General features: G+C 41.2%; 1 pseudogene; it reads right to left on the reverse strand.

Moving 5' to 3' along the window:
• Nucleotides 1-13,030, reverse strand: part of LOC117457073 (NACHT, LRR and PYD domains-containing protein 1-like) — a 123,743-nt pseudogene that overhangs the window by 22,474 nt on the left and 88,239 nt on the right.

The raw sequence follows: 13,030 nt of genomic DNA on the forward strand, positions 1-13,030 counted from the left end.
GGGGTTAAAAAACCCATCACTGCCTTGAAACGCCAGGGCTTATATCCCCCTGACGACCCTGCCCCGCTTCTTTTTGCCTCCTTCTCCCTAGCTTTCTCCTTCCGGAACCTGTCCCTCAGAGACTTCCACCTTGTCCTGCACAATTCCTCTAACATTCCATGCTGGCTAAATATACTGTCTATGCCTGCAAGCTGTCCATTCAATGTTAAAATTAAGTACACTGGATATATCAAATCAAGTTTTATTTATATAGCACATTTATAAACATTTATAAACAATTTGTGGTCGAGCCAAAGTGCTGTACATATAATAAAACTAGCCTACAGTAGAGACACGTTACAGCTAATACAACAGCACAGTTTGTTCAGAATATCATATATAATATAAACTCCCCAAACTGGCGAAAACCTACCAGTTCCACCCACTGTCTCAGCCACCTCCCTCCATGCCTGGCTCCTCCGGTTTGTATCCCGGTAAATGAACAGAGACTGATCATATAACACCGGGTGATTCACTACCGCTATAATTAATTTCTCCTCCATTTTTTGGAATATGAGGAAAAGACCCGGGTAGTCTCTCCCAGCATACATGCAGTTTGATTGGCTAGCGCTTGTACTGGCAGATTTGCATAAACGGGATTTCATTAATTCCTTATATTTTATTATAGCGCTTTTCCAGATGCTCAAATTGCTTCACAAATACACATTACACATACATGCAATGGTCATGTACTGTGGACAATACCCACAGTAGCAAGTTCAGGTGAAGTGTCTTGCCCAAGGACACAACGGCTTTACAGACGCAGCAGCGGCGGGTTTCACCCCTTGATCCCCTCATTGCACAGCGCAGTGCGCCACACCGTCCATCTTCACGCCTCGAAGTCATCGAGGCGCTTTTACAAGTACACATTAGTATCATACATGTACTGTGGACAATACCCACAGGAGCAAATCCGGGTGAAGTGTCTTGCCCAAGGACACAACGGCCTGACGCAGTGGCGGCAGGAGCGGGTTTCGAACTGGAGTTCCCCAGCACCCCCCTTGATCTGATGATCAGATGCACAGACCATTGCGCCACCCGTCCCGACAGAGGCGTCAAAAGTTGAACATTGCTCAACTTTTGACGCCAGCTACGCCAGCAACGCTCCACGTCGCTTCCCAAAATGCAGTTCGGCTAAAAGTGACGTCACCCCATTCAAAGTGAATGGGCAGAAGCGTTGAAAGCTTCAACGCACGCCGCTGTGTGGACGGGCCGTTAATGAGCAGCCATAATAAACATGCACGCAGCATGCACCGATCACATGAGCACGGAGACTCTGCATTGAGCCCCATCGGCACAGAAGTTATCCCAATAATAATGAAGTGTAGAACAACATAACAGGCACCTCTGTGGACAAACACTCACGTTCATTTACGCACACAATACGAAGCTTAAGACGGCATAACTTTCCTGCAACTACTGACGCACATTACCCTCTGATGTGTGACGTCTCCCAAAACACGTGGGTTAGCCCCTCCCCACTATGAAGGCACAACTTAACAGGTATCAACTCTGTATAATAAAATCATATATATATCAATAACTATAACTTTGGGGCCTTTTCTACAGTATAAAAACAGAGGAAACATTTAATGAACTTACTGAATTTGAAATGGAACAACGTTTAACATATTATGTCGATTTAATTTAATAATAGAGTTTTCTATATTAATTGTCAGCCTGTCAGACATTATTTTAAACTCTTAAGCATTGTGGTAAAAACAGATCTGATTTCATGTTTAAGAAACTGCAATGATATATTAATAACTGCTTTCACCGATCACTGTAAATACTGCTGTATGTTGTGATCACATGCTGCTCTGAGAAAACCTCTACAGTCCTTCATGTGTTTGACATGTCGCCTCCATCACTCAAAATAATGTGAAGAAAAAAAAAACATGTTAAAATGTCACAATATATACATAGAATAACTGGATCATTTAATTTTGCTCTCAGAGTATTTAACATGAAACATTTTATAGTGTTTATTTGAAGAAATAAACTTCTGATCCACATCAATTTATAAAGCTATTCACATCTGGACTTACTTGGCCTTCCTGCAGTTCCTCACAGCTGGAATCAGTCTCCGTCCTCCCTCCTCTGATGTGTTGTACTTCTTCAGGTCCAACTCATCCAGGACCTCCTCTGACATCTGCAGCATGTAGGCCAGAGCAGAGCAGTGGATCTCAGAGAGTTCCTTCTTTGATCTGTTCCCTGATTTCAGGAACTCTGTGATCTCCTGATGTACTGAGTGGTCCTTCATCTCTGTCAGGCAGTGGAAGATGTTGATCATCCTCTCAGGAGAGATTTCAGAACTGCTCATCTCCTTCAGGTTGTTGATGGCTCTCTGGATGATTTCTGGTCTGTTGTCTGTGCGACCCAGCAGGCCTCCTAAAAGTCTCTGGATGATCTTGGGACGTTTGTCTGTGCAACCCAGCCGGCCTCTTAACAGTCTCTGGATGATCTTTGGATGTTTTTTTGTGCGACCCAGCAGGCCTCCTAAGAGTCTCTGGTTGGACTCCAGAGAGAGGCCGTGGAGAAAGCGGACAAACAGGTCCAGGTGGCCATTTTCACTTCTGAGGGATTTCTCCATGGCTCCCTTCAGGAAGACATCCAGGGACTGGTAATCATAATCACTGCTATCACTGTTCTCATCGTCCCTGTCTCCCTGCAGGAAGTCCTGCAGTACCTCTGTGTCTCTGTTGGTGTAACAGTGGAACAAGTAGACTGCAGCCAGAAACTCCTGAATGCTCAGATGAACAAAGCAATAGACTGTTTTCTGGAAGATCACACTCTCGCTTTTGAAGATCTCTGTACAAACTCCTGAGTGCACCAAGGCCTCTGTGACGTCAAGACCACAGCGCTGCAGGTCTTCTTGGTAGAACATGATGTGTCGTTTCTCCAGATGTTCAAACGCCAGCCTCCCCAGCTTCAGAAGAACCTCCCCGTCAGCCTCCGTCAGCTGCTGTGGACTCGTCTCATGTCCCGCTTCATACTTCTGCTTCTTCCTCTTGGTCTGGACCAGCAGGAAGTGTGAGTACATGTCAGTGAGGGTCTGGGGCAGCTCTCCTCTCTGTTCTGTAGTCAACATGTGGTCCAGAACTGCAGCAGTGATCCAGCAGAAGACTGGGATCAGACACATGATGTGGAGGCTCCTGGATCTCTTGATGTGAGAGATAATTCTGCTGGACAGGTCTTCATCACTCGATCTCCTCCTGAAGTACTCCTCCTTCTGGGCGTCAGTGAAGCCTCGTACTTCTGTTACCCTGTCCACACACTCAGGAGGGATTTGATTGGCCGCTGCAGGTCTGGAAGTTATCCAGACGAGAGCCGAGGGAAGCAGCTTCCCCCTGATGAGGTTTGTCAGCAGCACGTTGACTGAGGACTGCTGTGAGACATCAGACACAACCTCACTGTTTCTGAAGTCCAGAGAAAGTCTGCTTTCATCCAGGCCGTCAAAGATGAGCAGCACTTTGCAGACAGCCAGCTGCTCTGCTGTGACCTTCTGTAAGGTTGGATGGAAAACATGGAGCAGCCTGAGAAGACTGTACTGCTCACCTTTGATCAGGTTCAGCTCCCTGAAGGAGAGCGGGATCACCAGACTGACATCCTGGTTCTCCAAACCCTCGGCCCAGTCCAGAGTGAACTTCTGCACTGAGAAGGTTTTTCCCACTCCAGCGACTCCGTTGGTCAGGACCGCTCTGATGGGAGTCTGTTGGTCAGGTGAGGCTTTAAAGATGTCCTGGCACTTGATTGGAGTTTCATGGAGGGTCTCTTTCTTGGAAGCTGTCTCCAGCTGCCTCACCTCATGTTGGGTATTAACCTCTTCACTCTGGCCTTGCGTGATGTAGAGCTCAGTGAAGATGCTGTTGATCAGTTCCTTCAATCACACGTTCACATCTCCTCCTCAGACTGAGCCTATGTTGATCTAGAACCTCCTGCAGACCACTATCTGCTGGAAGAGAAGGGAACATGAGAGAATCAGGAAAATGCTTTTGAGAATCTGAACAGTGGTTTTAAATGTCAGGGTTTTAAATGTCATGATTTTTATAAAACATTTGAATGTCTATACTTTACAACACAACATATCCTGGACATGAAGACTCCAGAAGGAACCACAAATACTAGTTGCCAGATATTTATACTATCATACGTAAATGTTATATAAGTGCTGGGCTAATGTAGTAATGTCTGAGTAAGACAGAAAGCGTTTTTTAGGGAAACACTGCTGTCCCTCGTGAAATATGTGTGTACACACTTTAAAACCAAAGCCCTGAAGAAGGGATCAGATGATACAGTGTTTCTATAGAAGAGTAGACACCCAGAACACAGACAGCTGTAAAGAGGCTGCTCGTGTTCGGCCTCTTACTTTGTAAATTGCTCCGTCTTTCTCCACACTGAGGACAGCAGGAGTCTCCTGATGGAGGAAGCTGCTCCCAGTATGAGGTGATGCACTGTCTGCAGAACCAGTGTCCACAGCTGGTAGAGACTGGATCCTTCAGGACGTCCTGACACAGAGCACAGCTGGACAGCTGTTCCTCCACAGGAACAGGACTCTTCCTCTTCCCTCTGTGGAGATGAACACATCCTTTACAGCACTTTACATTAGTGGAGCTGATTCTCACCAAAGGTACAACAATGTGGCAAATTCTAGTTTCACATTTGAATTATAATTAGATTAGATTTCATCATGATAATGTAGATCGAGGTTAGTTCTTCATATCATTAGGAAGCCACACAGCTTTGTGTCTGGATTCATAACATCAGCTGAATTAATCTGGTACACTTTAGCACTTTGAACCCAATTTACATTGAATTAGCTGTGAATACATTTCAATACAAATATGGAAAGGATGCCGAAATACGTAATGATAGTGATTTGTAAAAAGCCAGAGTTAATGCTTTGTCAGGTCTGTCTGCAACACAACAAGCAAAACACTTTAAAATGTTTGTTTTCTTAATGGAGATTGGTTTCATTGAAGCTAGGCTAGGTCAATGGTTCTCAAACTTTTTCTGTCAGGCCCCCCATTTTGGAGAAAAAAAAAAGTCGGGCCCCCCAACACAAATAGTCACGTAATGGGCCAAGTTAACATTTATTAAAATACATCATTATGAACATGAGAATTCCTTTCAAAAAAATAGAACAGTGATAATAAAACAATGCTCCATAATTCTGTGTGGTCAAAAAAAAAAAAATACATAATACAACTATGCAATCCCTTTGCTAGAACAATACGTTATAATACTTTGCCACTTTGAAATCTGTGCAAAAAAATGAAAAGAAAGAAAATGCTGATATTCGGCAAAAATGTGTGTCTTATCTCAGGTGGCTGCAATGAGCCTGTTTGGCACTGCACATTTCTTCAAAACGGGGTTGGAGGCTCAGTGGCGGTGCCAGAGATTTATTTTGGGGGTGCTGTGGGGTAGCTTGACGTTTCCTAGAGGGTGCTCAAACATTTAGGGTTTCCCGTATCCACCATTGAATTACCGAGGTAATTCCCGAGCTGTGTATTTAACAAAACTTGTGATATAATTACACTAAACGGGGTTCTTTGTAGTACTTCCATTTACTGACAATGGGGGCGCTGCATAACTACGTAGCCTCGATTAAAGCAAACAGAAGAAGACGTCATGTATCAACAAACCACCGCAGCCCGGACTTGTACCGGAGCAGCGGAGGAGTGATGAAGTATCTAGAGATCTGAGTCCAGAGGGCTGCTTGTGTTTCTGTTCATCAGGACATCATATGACCAGCAGATCCTGTGTGAACGCTATACGTTGGTCAGTGGGCGTCCGACAACATGCACACTAACTTATATTGCAGCTATAGGCTATACTTTGGTTTAACCCTTGTGTTATGTTCACATTTTGCACCCTTTGGTAATGTTCGGGTCAAATTGACCCGGGACATATTTCAGGGTTTAAAAAAAATACAGAATTAAATTCAACATACACAATTCCTTATATGTACTGTCTTTAACTAATTCCCCAACAATATAAATGAAATATATGATTCGTTTTTGAAAATACTCTTTGCTAGATCAAATTTAACAATGGAAGTGTCTGTCATATAATAATCAAAGCCCTGAAGGAAATAAAGCAATTTAGCAGCTATTGAAACACAAGAACCACACATCCAAAAGTATTTGGCTGTGAAATATAGAGGGAATGAAACATCCATATAAATTACATAGAACAGATATAAACACAAAGCAAATAAAAACAATTAACAGTCACTATTCATAAAATACAGTATATCCGAAAACTATATTGATGAAGTGACGCTGCAGAACATCATGTGAGTCAATGGGCAAGTCCGTTTAGGAAACACATGATGTACAGAACTTCTTCGTGTGTATAGCACAGATGTACTTGTTGCAGTTGCTGCATGTAGTCTGTGTCTTGGGGGTCCACAGACTTCACAGCTGGCTGTGGGGGTCTTCTTGCGGCTGGCTGTGGGGGTCTTCCAGCAGCTGGCTCTGAGTCAAGTTCATCTTCCAATTTGCTGTCAAATTCTGAGTTTACCTCCACATTATCCTCATCTTCAGAAATGTCTTCCTGTCCCACTTCACCGTGTTCCTCTAATGCATTCCACTCACTCTCATCCATCATTAGCTCCAAGGCTCTGAGCAGAATATCTTTTGGCCATTTTGTTGGTTTGTAGTTCTGCACTACACTGTTACTACACTGAGGTTATGTCTCTGTTTAGTCCCTCCTCCGGTGTGCAGGTGCGAGGGGGGGCAGTGCGAGAAAATGTAAAATGTTTATACATTTCTGGAAGATCTAAAATGTTTAGAATGTTCTAGGATAGTTTTGTGTACACACTACAAAGGGTAAAGATCAAGGGAAAACAGGAGCAAACAGCTTCTCTATGCATATAGAGAAGTGTGTGTGTGTGTGTGTGTGTGTGTGTGTGTGTGTGTGTGTGTGTGTGTGTGTGTGTGTGTGTGTGTGTGTGTGTGTGTGTGTGTGTGTGTGTGTGTGTGTGTCTTTAGTTTGTGTGTTTTTCTCTGTCTGTCTGTCCTGGTATTGTATCCGGGTCAGATTGACCCGAACCTCTTATGAAGGACATAAATACGGGTGGGCATTTTTTCATAAGTGGAAAAAAATAAAAACAATTCCACATGTCCTTCACAATAAATAAGCCTCGGCCATTGAGTTGAGCGAACGAAAATATCCTTATATATTTTTTTATTCATTGAAAATGGAAATCAGGTCAATTTGACCCGAACACCACACAAGGGTTAAATAGCATGAATAAACTAGCTCGAGAGCTAAAGTTAATTACATTCATCCAATGTCAGAAGGATTACCTTTTGACAAACTTTGTAATGCTTTTCTTTCATTTTAATTTGAGTACAACTTTGAAGATTGTATTGTATTGTATTGTTTTCTTTTTACACTGACTCAGATATAATGATAAGACTACGTCAGTCGAAACTCAGCTGTGGTAAGGAAGAGACAGGACAGGCAGAGAGAAAGAGAAAGAGAGAAAGTGATGGAAGTCAGGGAGGAACTGCAGGTACAGATACGAAATAATGCAGGCTTAATAAGCCCATCTATCTATAACTTAGTCTTCATTTACAATATAGATAATAGGCAAACATTTTAAACAACATACATCTATTGCAGTTATGATGTCATAATAACATACAATTGCAAAACAGATTTAAATAAAAAAAGATAATGCAAACAAACAAGTGAAATGAACTAAATTGCTGAATTGCTTTGAATTCACTGGCAGGAGCGACAAGTGAGGAGGAACAAACAGTGAACAACGAGGGAGAGATTGAACAAAGAGAAAGGGTAGAGGAGAGAGAGAGTAATGAACAGGAAGAAGACAGAGAGACTAAAGAAGATGGAAGAGAGGGTGCAGGTTATGGAAAGGAGAGAGACATGGGAAATGAATGTTGACAATGTTTTGTGATCATTTTAGCCTCTTCCTCATGTCCAGATCAATACAGATGTAGCGCTTCATTTCAGACGCCTACCCGTGCGGGTCCGTGATCGGCACGGGGTGGGCCCCTGCTGAAAAGGAAAACCGCCCCGCAGGACTTGAAACGCCCCCTTGATAAATACATTTAATTATAATGAAACCAGCTGCAATGGATCATGGATCCACCAGGGGGAGCCGTGAAAAGCTGCCACACTGGAACTCATGTGAAATAAACAGCTGATCTACAGGTATCTGATATAGCGGATATTTGTTAAGATCCATATATCACGGATAGGATCATATTCTGTGCTAAATAAGAGACATGTAATCATTTACTAAACATCACCATGTTTTTATTTAACAAAATAATGTGTAATTCATGTTGGCGTAAGTACAAAACCATATATGTTTTTAGATCAGGAAATGCATCCAGGGTCAAACAAACAATTTTCAATCATCATCCTCACGATCATTTAATGTATCATATGTTCGCGAGTTCAAATGAATGCACTAAATTTAATCCACGTGAGTTTGCAACAACAAAAATAATCGCTTTGTTTTTATATCACATCCGACCGGAGGAAAATGCAGCGGCTCTCACTACCGATCATCCTAATCCCACGGGCAAACAATAATATGTACAGTGTTAATAGGTTACTGTATTATTAGTGTCTAATATTACTGGGGATTTCGGAATGGTACTGGATTTTGATTTATTGTATCGGCTTCATATCGCAATATATTCCCGAAGTCTAAAATGCAAAAATGTCCCACATTAGGGCAATTCACCCTACATTTAATCATTCAAACAAAATCATATTTTGTTTCTTTTTAACGAAATAAATGTGGTTTAATCCACATAATTTACTGTGTTAATTGTTTACTGTAGTATTGTGCACATTACTTTTCGCTGCTTGTTGCACCTGGTTAGAAGCTAAACTGCATTTCGTTGTCTCAGTACCTGCAATATGTGCAATAACAATAAAGTTGAATCTAATCTTGAGCAGGAACAAATGTATTTAGGCTACTTAGTACATATCTGACATAAACGATTAAACACATTTGTGCATTCTTTAAACCGAGTCAAGCCGAGTCCGGAGGTGGCGGCACATTAAAGTGTGCACCTGATTGTTTAACTTGAAGGTGCCTGATGACATTTAATCATTCAAACAAAATCATATTTCGTTTATTTTTAACGAAATAAATGTGGTTTAATCCACATAATTTAGGCCTACTGTGTTAATTGTTTACTGTAGTATTTTTTTAACTTGAAGGTGCCTGATGCAGAGTCCTGCATGGGTCTGATTTTCAAGACCCACTCCCGCCCCGCGACGTGCAATACCGAACCCGTCCCCTACCCGCTACCTGATGTGAACATTTCCAGAAGAACTCTAGCTTGAATGGCCTTTGTATGTATACGTATACAGTAGGCCTACAGCAAGGGTGCCCAACCTTTTTTGAACCGAGAGCTACTTTTAAAGTTGCCAGTCTGCCGAGATCTACCAGTCCAAATAGAGGTAAATACCAGGTAAATACACACTTCTACTTGTATAAAACTGACCTTCGTACGATTAATACTTCATAAAATACTGCAGATCCTTTATCTTTCCTCTTTCTAATCTACACACATACAAGTATTTAACTGAAGTTACACAACAGTGTTGTTGATACAGAGTTGGAGTTTATCCACACGTAACATACTACAGTGGGTAATGTTTTCAAGAAACATTGAACCGCTCCTAAATGACCCTTCTTCGATAAAGCCACGCTCGCATTGCAGACGAGAGACAGATAGACTTTGAATTGGAATAGATACAAAAATAATCATCCTCCCACTCGGAGTGAAAATGATATATTTGGGGCTTTTTTGCTTCTGCCATTGCGGTCTTGTGTGTGTGCGGACTGTCACTCCTGTTGACACGGACAACGTCAGCGAACTAGTGCCCACTGCCCACAAGCCACGCCCCGACACATGGGGTCACGCCGGCCAATCACAAAGCTTTGATGCGTTTAAGTGCATTATTCTGGCACAGGAAGATTATGTTATAGGACATTAACGATACAACTGAATATTGTTGTTCTATTTTTAGACACATCTCGCGATCGACTGGGAATCTCCCCGCGATCGACCAGTCGATCGACTGGTTGGGCTCCCCTGGCCTACAGTACAGCCCAAGCATGTACACCTTCCTTTTTTCCCTTCCAAAGTTTGAATTGGATAAAGGTAATGGTTATCGATGGTGCTTTTATAGCCTATTGTATAATAACTGTGTGATTTATATTGCTTTTCAAATGCATATATGGCCACCCATTTACACGGCTCTTCCCGTCAAGAATATGAATAGAACTTAGGTAGATCACTTTACATTTCTGCAAATACATTTTTAATCACACACGTCTCCCCACGTCTCCCCGTCCCGAAAATGATAAATAAAATATAAAGAGGAAACAATTTTCAAGTTCAGTTTTCAATGTTTTATTTGCTGCATTTTGAATGTCCGATAGTCCACCATTTCCACCGGAAATATCAAACATTTAATAAAAGTGAAAAACAATGAACAAGACTTAACGTATTCATCATAATTAATTATATTTATTTCGTTTGGATGTAGGTGATCTTCTACTATATGAACATTTTGGACCCAAAATCACAAAAAAAAACGTAAAAACAGATTTTGAAAATGATATTATTTTTCATATACTGTAGGTAACACAAACATACACAACGAAACCATTTAAAAGCTGGAAATAAATACATGGGATGTCACTATGATAATGTGAAAGGTTGATTGAGGTAGCATGGAATTTCATTCTGATAAGGCAAAAGTGTTATTATAAATATAATACAAATATATATATATACACATTATGTACAAAAATCATTTTTTTCTGTCTTTATCTGTGCCACGCTTCAAAGCGGTTTCTGTCAACTACGACACAGAGGGCAACATCACAGGCTCCTCCTCCTCCATGTCAAAAAACAAGCTTAAATCTTGACTCACGTTCAGAGTTCTCTTCATCATAGTTGAATCTTCAGAATTCTAAATCTATCTAACTATATCTAAATTCTCAATGTTTGTCTGTCAATTTACTTCAATCGCAGTCTCCCGCCGCCTCTCTTCGTCTCCCGCCGCCTGTCTTCGTATATCTTCGTCTCTCTCCATTTCCCGCCGTCTCTCTTCGGTTCCCGCCGTCCCTCTTCGTCTCTTTTCGTCTCGTTTCGTATCACTCCGTTTACCTGATTACCTCACCCCCTCCCTGGTAAATACATCCTGTTGAGCAGAATCTACAGTTTCCAGTATTTTCCGTTTCATAAAATGATAAAATACGGCGAAGATATTAAAATATGTGCTTCCATTATTCATACTTCTGAAATGTATCTGTATTAACTTTATATCATCGTATGTCCGTGTTTATTGGGTCTTTTTGCATGAAACAAAGACTGGCATATAGTTTCAAGCCAGTACTTTCGACAGAAATACACATATACATCCTGTTGAGCAGGATCTACAGTTTCCAGTATTTTCCGTTTCGTAAAATGATCAAATACAGCGAAGATATTCAAAAATGTGCTTCAATTTTTTATACTTTTGAAATATATTAACTTTATATCATCGTATGTCCGTGTTTATTGGGTCTTTTTGCATGAAACAAAGACTGGGATATAGTTTGAAGCCAGTACTTTCGACAGAAACACAGGGCAATGTTGTCCGGACTGTTGTTTTTATGCGGCACCGGCTTGAACAGGTCATGTGATCTGATCACGCCGGCGTGACGGTCGACTCCAAAGGGTTAATATTAAATACATATAAGTATTTTTACAACTTGTATTTAGAAATACTCTGTGGTAATTATTGATGCATACATGTGTTCATCCATTCAATGTGGCATATGCTATAATGGGGTTAATGTATGATATTACTTAATAATACAATACATTATAATATATGATATGATAATTACATTTTAGTTGTATTCATTTCTTATTTCATAGTTTCTCATTATTATAAGTTTTATCGCTCATCTTATTTTTGATTTTATTAATCTGTGTGAATCTGTGCTGTCCTGTTTTTCACTCTCACCCTGTTGCTGTTTGAACTACTGAATTTCCCCACGGGATTAATAAAGGTCCATCTTATCTTATCTTAATGTATAAGTTGATTTACTTCAATCTACTGTACTGTGTAAAAACACCCCAACAATATTACAAGAAATATACTGCATAAAGCAAACTATATACTTTATTTGATCTAAAATATTGATGTTTCTACAACACCCAGTTGTCTTTGTGTATTTTGTGAATGAAGCGCCATCTCATGGTTAAATCCTGTAATTGAACAAATGGAGAAATTGGGCAACGCCCTCTAGCAATTTGGCAACACTCCCAGCCACTGGCATCCGCTGGGCTTTTGACTGGGACACAGCCATTTGAGTCTGATTTGGAGTGCTACATCTGTATATTATCCAATGTGTGACCCCCCACATGACTTAAAAAGCACCTAACTAGATCATGAAAATCCCCCTAGCATGTTTGGACCTCGGTATTTAGGAAATCCTGGATACCGCCCTGGGTGTAAGCAGGAGTAAAGTGCTATTTTTATAAGTGGGGAGTGGACCTAGGGTTGCCAACTTCCAGAAATGGAGAAACGGGACACATGTACGTGTCCCCCGCGCGCGTGCGCGCGAAGATTTTCGGGTTTCTGGCGGATTTAGTTATTTAATTCTTTTGGGGGAGCCAGCCCCGAGGGTTCGAAAATGTTTTTGGGGGTCAAACCTCCCAAAACCCTCAAAATGCATAGGAAATGCATTTCACACAATACAAACACAATGGTCTTACACCTGCATTAGGCTACTACATCACATTGTACATCAGCATGTCCAAATCGGATAGGTGGGCACGAGGGACATCTGGGCACCTCGATGTACAATTGGCTATTTTGTCCAAAATGTTAAAAAATAAATATTTGAAAAATGGTATTAAGTAATGCAAAGTATACATGATGTGAACATGCACGGTACATCATTATTAGACTTAATGTTATCCTTCAACCAACC

Source organism: Pseudochaenichthys georgianus, chromosome 13 (genome assembly GCF_902827115.2).
Source record: "Pseudochaenichthys georgianus chromosome 13, fPseGeo1.2, whole genome shotgun sequence".
In the NCBI taxonomy this organism is placed as follows: domain Eukaryota; kingdom Metazoa; phylum Chordata; class Actinopteri; order Perciformes; family Channichthyidae; genus Pseudochaenichthys; species Pseudochaenichthys georgianus.